This window comes from Pan paniscus, chromosome 6 (assembly GCF_029289425.2).
Source record: "Pan paniscus chromosome 6, NHGRI_mPanPan1-v2.0_pri, whole genome shotgun sequence".
In the NCBI taxonomy this organism is placed as follows: Eukaryota; Metazoa; Chordata; class Mammalia; order Primates; family Hominidae; genus Pan; species Pan paniscus.
The window spans coordinates 161,337,882-161,344,347 of NC_073255.2; the positions used below are offsets into that span (position 1 = coordinate 161,337,882).

The 6,466-nt window shown below is 37.4% G+C and overlaps 1 pseudogene; it reads left to right on the forward strand.

Moving 5' to 3' along the window:
- The first annotated feature begins 679 nt into the window (after nt 1-679).
- Nucleotides 680-1,587, forward strand: LOC100989582 (small ribosomal subunit protein uS5-like; annotated as a pseudogene).
- Nucleotides 1,588-6,466: the final 4,879 nt, after the last annotated feature.

Genomic DNA, 6,466 nt, shown 5'->3' on the forward strand with positions numbered 1-6,466 from the left:
GTTATTTTCTTTTGAAAAAGTTACTTCTGTCAAAAATAAGTAATAGAATTTTTAAAATGGTCATTAATTTCACCTTTAATATGTATTCACTATTTTTCATCTCTCTAGACTTTTGCCCACTAATGATTGAGGTCTAGTAACATATTGCAAGTAGTATAACAATACATACTATATTATTGGAACAATTGTAGACTAGGTAAAAATATCTTTTAACTGCTTCAAGACTGTTTACCAGATGAGATGATTAAAAGCATAGACTCCCTCTGAAGAAAGGATATTTTTCACTTAAGTGTCTTCTAATCAACAGCCAGTGCTAAGTGGCTCCTCTTTAAATAACAGAAGGCAACGTCTTAGAAGCTTTATCATGGGCTCTTCTCAGTGACAAATGGTTTTTAAGGGTGCTTTGTGAAAAAAAACCAGTCATAGTGAGAGTAATAGATAAGAGCTTAAACCTTAGATGTCAACACAGCCCAATCTGCCTGTTTTGTTAGGAATACATCTGTTAGCAACCAGCAATCCTTTATTAGCTCCAGCCTCTGTATCAGTCAAATGGATTCCTGGTATCTAAAGCTGTAGATGTCTTCTTACGTTAATTCAAATTCCTGATGGGTATCTCTATTGTTTTTATGAACCTACTTGTATAAATAGGCCGGGAAGTTCTACTCCGAGAAAACACCAAATGGCGGATGACGCCGGTGCAGGGGCGGGGTCCGGGATTCCGGAGGCCCTGGGATGGGGAACAGCGGTGACTTCCGGGGAGGTTTCGTCAGTAGCATCCGGGGCCCAGGGTCGCGGCTGTGGACCCGGCCGAGGCCGTGGAGCTAGCGGAGGCAAGGCCGAGGATAAGGAGTGGATGCCCGTCACCAAGATGGGCCGCCTGGTCAAGGACATGAAGATCAAATCCCTGAAGGAGATCTATCTCTTCTCCCTGCCCATCAAGGAATCTGAGATCATTGACTTTTTCCTGGGGCCTCTCTCAAGCACGAGGTTTTGAAGATTATGCCGGTGCAGAAGCTGACCCGCGCCGGCCAGCGCACCAGGTTCAAGGCGTTTGTTGCCATCAGGGACTACAGTAGCCACGTCGATCTGGGTGTTAAGTGCTCCAAGGAGGTGGTCACTGCCATTCTCGGGGCCATCATTCTGGCCAAACTCTCCATTGTCCCCGTGCGCAGAGGCTACTGGGGGAACAAGATCGGCAAGCCCCACACTGTCCCTTGCAAGGTGACAGACGGCTCCGTGCTAGTGCGCCTCATCCCCGTGTCCAGGGGCACTGGCATCGTCTCCGCGCCTGTGCTCAAGAAGCTGGTCATGATGGCTGGTATCGATGACTGCTACACCTTAGCCAGGGGCTGCACTGCCACCCTGGGCAACTTTGCCAAAGTCACCTTTGATGCCATCTCTAAGACCTACAGCTACCTGACGCCCGACCTCTGGAAGGAGACTGTATTCACCAAGTCTCCCTATCAGGAATTCATTGACCACCTCGTCAAGACCCACACCAGAATCTACGTGCAGAGGACCCAGGCTCCAGCTGTGGCTACAACATGGGGGTTTTATACAAGAAAAGTAAAGTGAATTAGGCCTGAAAATAAATAAATAAATAGGTCAGGAAAATGAATAAAGGGGAAAACAACCAACCAACCTTTTAGTTACAGCTTGATTCTCATTTCCCAAACTATCATAGCCTTAGTTTTACAAAAGAGAGGCTGACCTTGATTGTGCCTCACTTAGGAAAATGACTACCTTACGCTAGTTAGAGAAGTGATAAGTCTCCAAGGTTTTATAAATAACAAAAGCAGATTAAAAAAAATAAATAAAAGCCTGTATTTTACTCCTAATGGAAGCACATTGAAAAACAGTGCCATGGTGTGCAAGGTTATTAAACAAGTACATCTAACTGCTGGAAAGTTGAAATCTCACCTCACTGTTTGCAGCCAGCAGGCTTTCTCCTGGCAATCCGTGACTGTTTTAAGTGAAGACAGGAGAGGAGTTGCACAGCCAGCTTTCTCCATATGGGGTAAGGAAAAGACTGTGCAGAGGTAAAGTGCAGAATGCAAGTGCTTCAGGAAATGAGCTCCAGCTCTAGCTCTTCTTCATTGCATCAACATCAAATTTACTTGTAAAATCAAGCAGATACTAATGAAGTAGTTGCTCACAGGAAAAATATATTGGAGTTTAATAAGCAATGCTAATAGTTAAGAACTCATAAGTATTATGGGGGACAGTCCGTAAGTTTATCATTTGGGGAGGAAAATGAATTTATATGATGTATGATAATAAAAGAGAGTTTAAATGCAATAGGCATATATTGTGTTACTGTATTACTTTGCAAAACCCAACCCCAAAATAGAACAATGAGCATGTCTTTCTTTTTCACATGTCTACAGGTAGACTGGGGTATCTCTGTTCTGCATACAATCTGTGGGTGGGACCAGGCTGGAAGACTTCAGTTATATGAGGCATCTTTTTCTGACAGGTCAGGAGCTCCTGGGTGGATGGCTGTAAATGAGAGACACTCCTTAAGGCCTTGTTTTGAGGCTGGCAGAGTCATTTCTTCCCGCATTCCTCTGGACAAAGCAAGTTACCAGGCCAAGCCCAGCTGCTATGGGGCGGGGCCAGGATGTATGCTTTTCCATGGAGGTAGGGAAAATAGAGTAAATATTTGCCAAAACAATGAGCTCATCTGCCACATTTTTTTCCACAACTTAGAAAATGTCAGGAATTAAGAAAGGCAAAAATAAAAATCAGTGGTTAACCTACCTCCCAGAGATGATCAGGGTTCATCTTTAATGTATATCCTTCTTGTCTCTTATTTATGGGCACAGAGTTTAGTGAGTGGTGGGAAGGCATTAATAAAAGGGTCATGGGAAGGGGAAAAAGGTTATCAGGAAAGGAAAAAGGGAAAAGATGGGGGCCATTCCCATAGCATGGAGGAATATAATATTAGTTTCCTGTGTTTTTACACCTATCTCACTCTAACTAGCTACATAACCTGGAGGTGCGTTAAGTAGTCTCTCTGAGCCTCAGTTTTAATTTGTAAAATGAGAATGATAATTTGGCCTTCCTTGTGTGGTAGGTGTGAAGATTAGATGAGTTATTTCATGTAGATAGGATAGAACTTTGCAGTATGATAAATGCATAGAGAAAATTAGCCACTATTCATAAAGATAATGTGTTGGGATTTATCTTATGAGTTGGCCTGTTTTTCTTAGGTGTGTACTTTTCATACTCTGTTCTTTCGTGGGCAACCCAAGGCTTGTGAATAAAGATTGTCCCAGGAAGTGCTGAAAGCAGAAATAAAAGATTCAAAAAGAATGCTGGCATAACACAAGAGAGAAAGATTTGGATATATGACTGCAGTGGCAGGCCGCCTCCCAGAGGATCTGAGCCTAAATCAGTGGTCATTAAGTACTTTCTAAAACAATTTTTGAACAACTATGTTTTCTTTTCCACATTTTCAACTTGACATCTAAGATTTTTCATAATGAGTTTAAATAAGTATATTTTTTGGCGTTTGATAAATATGAATGTTTTAAAATAAGGTTAATTACTCTTAAATATATAGCAAAATTTAAATATAAACATTCAAAACAATGCAACAATAATTTATTCCTTGACATTCAGAAATTTTACATCTTTTGCTTTTCCCCTTTAAAATCATATTTCCATTCCATATTTTACTATAACACTTTGTCTTAATTTAATCTACTTTATGCTTTATAAAACCTTATTAATAATGCTACCATCATTCTTTGCAAAGTAAAAAACATGAAAAATGGAATATTTTTGGCTGAAGGGTTGTAAACATTAACTTTTTTTATCTTGGCTTGAGTCATCAGTATTATCAGTGTGCATCATAAATATAAAATTAATATTGCCATAAAATTATTAAACATTGAAAGTAAAATTGTACTAGAAATGCATCTCTTAATGAGATTAGTGGTATTTTTCAATTAGTTCTTGTCTCTGTGAATACATAAGAAATTGCTAGAATGGGACAGAGTTGTGCATGAATTGTATTATAATTTTTGTTTCATTTTTATAGATATCAACATAAAGAAATTATCTTCACAAAAATCAGTGGAGAGGAACGAAAGGAAGTTTTATTTCTTTTTTATAAGAGTATCACTCAAGTCTTTAAATGCTAAAAATCATACTATTCTATCATCAGAAAGTAGTTTTTGGTTTTAAGGTAGTATTTTGGTTTTGTTTTTTTTGTTTTTGTTTTTGTTTTTGTTTTTGAGATGGAGTCTCATTCTGTCGCCCAGTCTGGAGTTCAGTGGCACCATCTCGGCTCACTGCAACCTCTGCCTCCTGGGTTCAAGCGATTCTCCTGCCTCAGCCTCCTCAGTAGCTGGGACTACAGGCACGTGCCACCCCATGCCCGGGTAGCTTTTTGTATTTTCGGTAGAGATGGGGTTTCACCATGTTGGCCAGGCTGGTCTCGAACTCCTGACCTCATGTGATCTTCCCGCCTCTGTCTCCCAAAGTGTTGGGATTGCAGGCATAAGCCACTGTGCCTGGCCTAGAAATTAGTTTTTATTGTAGACTGGTTGACACATCTTTGAAGGCCAAAATCATAGTAATATATCATAAAAAATTATTTTAGCCAGTTTTAATTAAATCCCACTTCAAATTGGCAAAGCAAAGAATTGGAAACCACCTGACCTGAAAATTTGTTGCCTAGTTATTATAGTCCATACTTTCTCAATATATTAGGTGTAAGCCAAAATAATTTAGAAAGACATACCAAATAAGTGTAAATTATATCTGTTGCTGTTTTATTTAGAGGCATCATATTTAATACAATTTACACAAAAAGGATTAGAAAAAATCAAAATGTTATTTTATTATGTTCTTTTCAATATAATATTCTTGTATTAATTTTTTTATTTTATATATTTTATTTTTTATCAATACTTTGGTGTTGCAAAATTAACATTTAATTTATGGAGAATGTCTACTTTATAACCTAATCAGCAAAGTATGCCCAACATTATCACAATTACATTCTGTCAGAAAGAAATGTTGACTTTTTGTTTCAATTTAAATAAAAAGCGTTAATACACTTTTTAAGAGCTATTGTAAAAAACCTGTGAGGAAATAAATTGTGTTTAAAGTGATTGCTGTAAGTAGTTATTAATATTAAAATTATGCCCATCAAGAATAATTAATGCATTATGAAAACAATATAAAAATCAGTATGACTTTTAAATTATTTAATTTGGAATAATTCAGTTAAATATTTAGTAAAACTGTTAAGATCTTTGTAAAGCAAGAGGTGTAATATAAGACTTGATGATCCTTTAGTACATGTGATGGTTTATCAGCTACCTATTGATTTAATATTGTTGCATAACAACCACCCACATAACATCGGTTTCCCATCATAAATATTCATTTCTCACATATTCCTAGTGTCAGCTGATCTAGTCCAGACTGGACTTGGCGGCTCTTCCATTCTTTGTGAGGTTTCTTAACTTGTCTGGGAGTCAGCTGATCTAGGCTGGGCTAAGATGGTGGGCTGGCTTTTTCGCATATGTCTCTCATTGTTTTTCTAAAATGCGCAGTTTAGCCTGATCATATCCTTCACAAGGTGGTGGCAGAATCATAAAGTAGCAAGTGTTTCCAAACACTTAGGCCTCTTGAGGTTTAGGCTGAAAATTAGCATACCATTTCTCATTTTATTGGCCAAAGCAGGTCACAAGGCCAAACCCTGGGACAGAAAATTGTGCTGGATCACAAGATGAGCACACTGCATGGTTGCATAACTAACTAAGGACACAGATGCAGGAAGAAATAAAGAGAGGAGGCAAATAATTCAGCCCACTACCACCCTGGATTCTGCTTTTGGAAATAAATATAAATCAAATATAAAAATCAGACATAATTCAATTGAATTGATTAAATGTTATAATCAAAGTTTTCCTGTATGTTAAAAAAAGGAAAAAGAAAAGTATATACTTCTAAAATCTGATTAATCTGGCAACTTGCATGTCATTTTATTTTTTGTTAATAAGAGGCAGAAAATACTAAAACATTATAAAATAACACAAAATAAAATTTGTATAACTAGTAACTGATATCAATATTTCATTATACCTGACAAAATAGTTCTAAATATCCTACCGAATAATGTGTACCAAATCTGAAATAAACTGTATTAAAGTTTTACCTCTGAGTTTTAAACAATATGTATTAAGAATATGTGACCTACAAAAATATTTCAATTACAGTTAGAAGAATCAATATCACTCACCTATACTACTTAGGCTATTTGAAAGTTATACTCTTTCCAACTAAATAACATGTTTTAGGGATAGTGTTGAAAACAAACTGCTTGCATTAGGCAAGTGCTGTTTTTGCACTTACTTTCCACTTTGCTTAATTCACAACACCTTCTTTCTTAACAGTGATGTATCCTTTGATACTGGTGGGGGAATAAGAAGCAGGCTCTTAAATAATT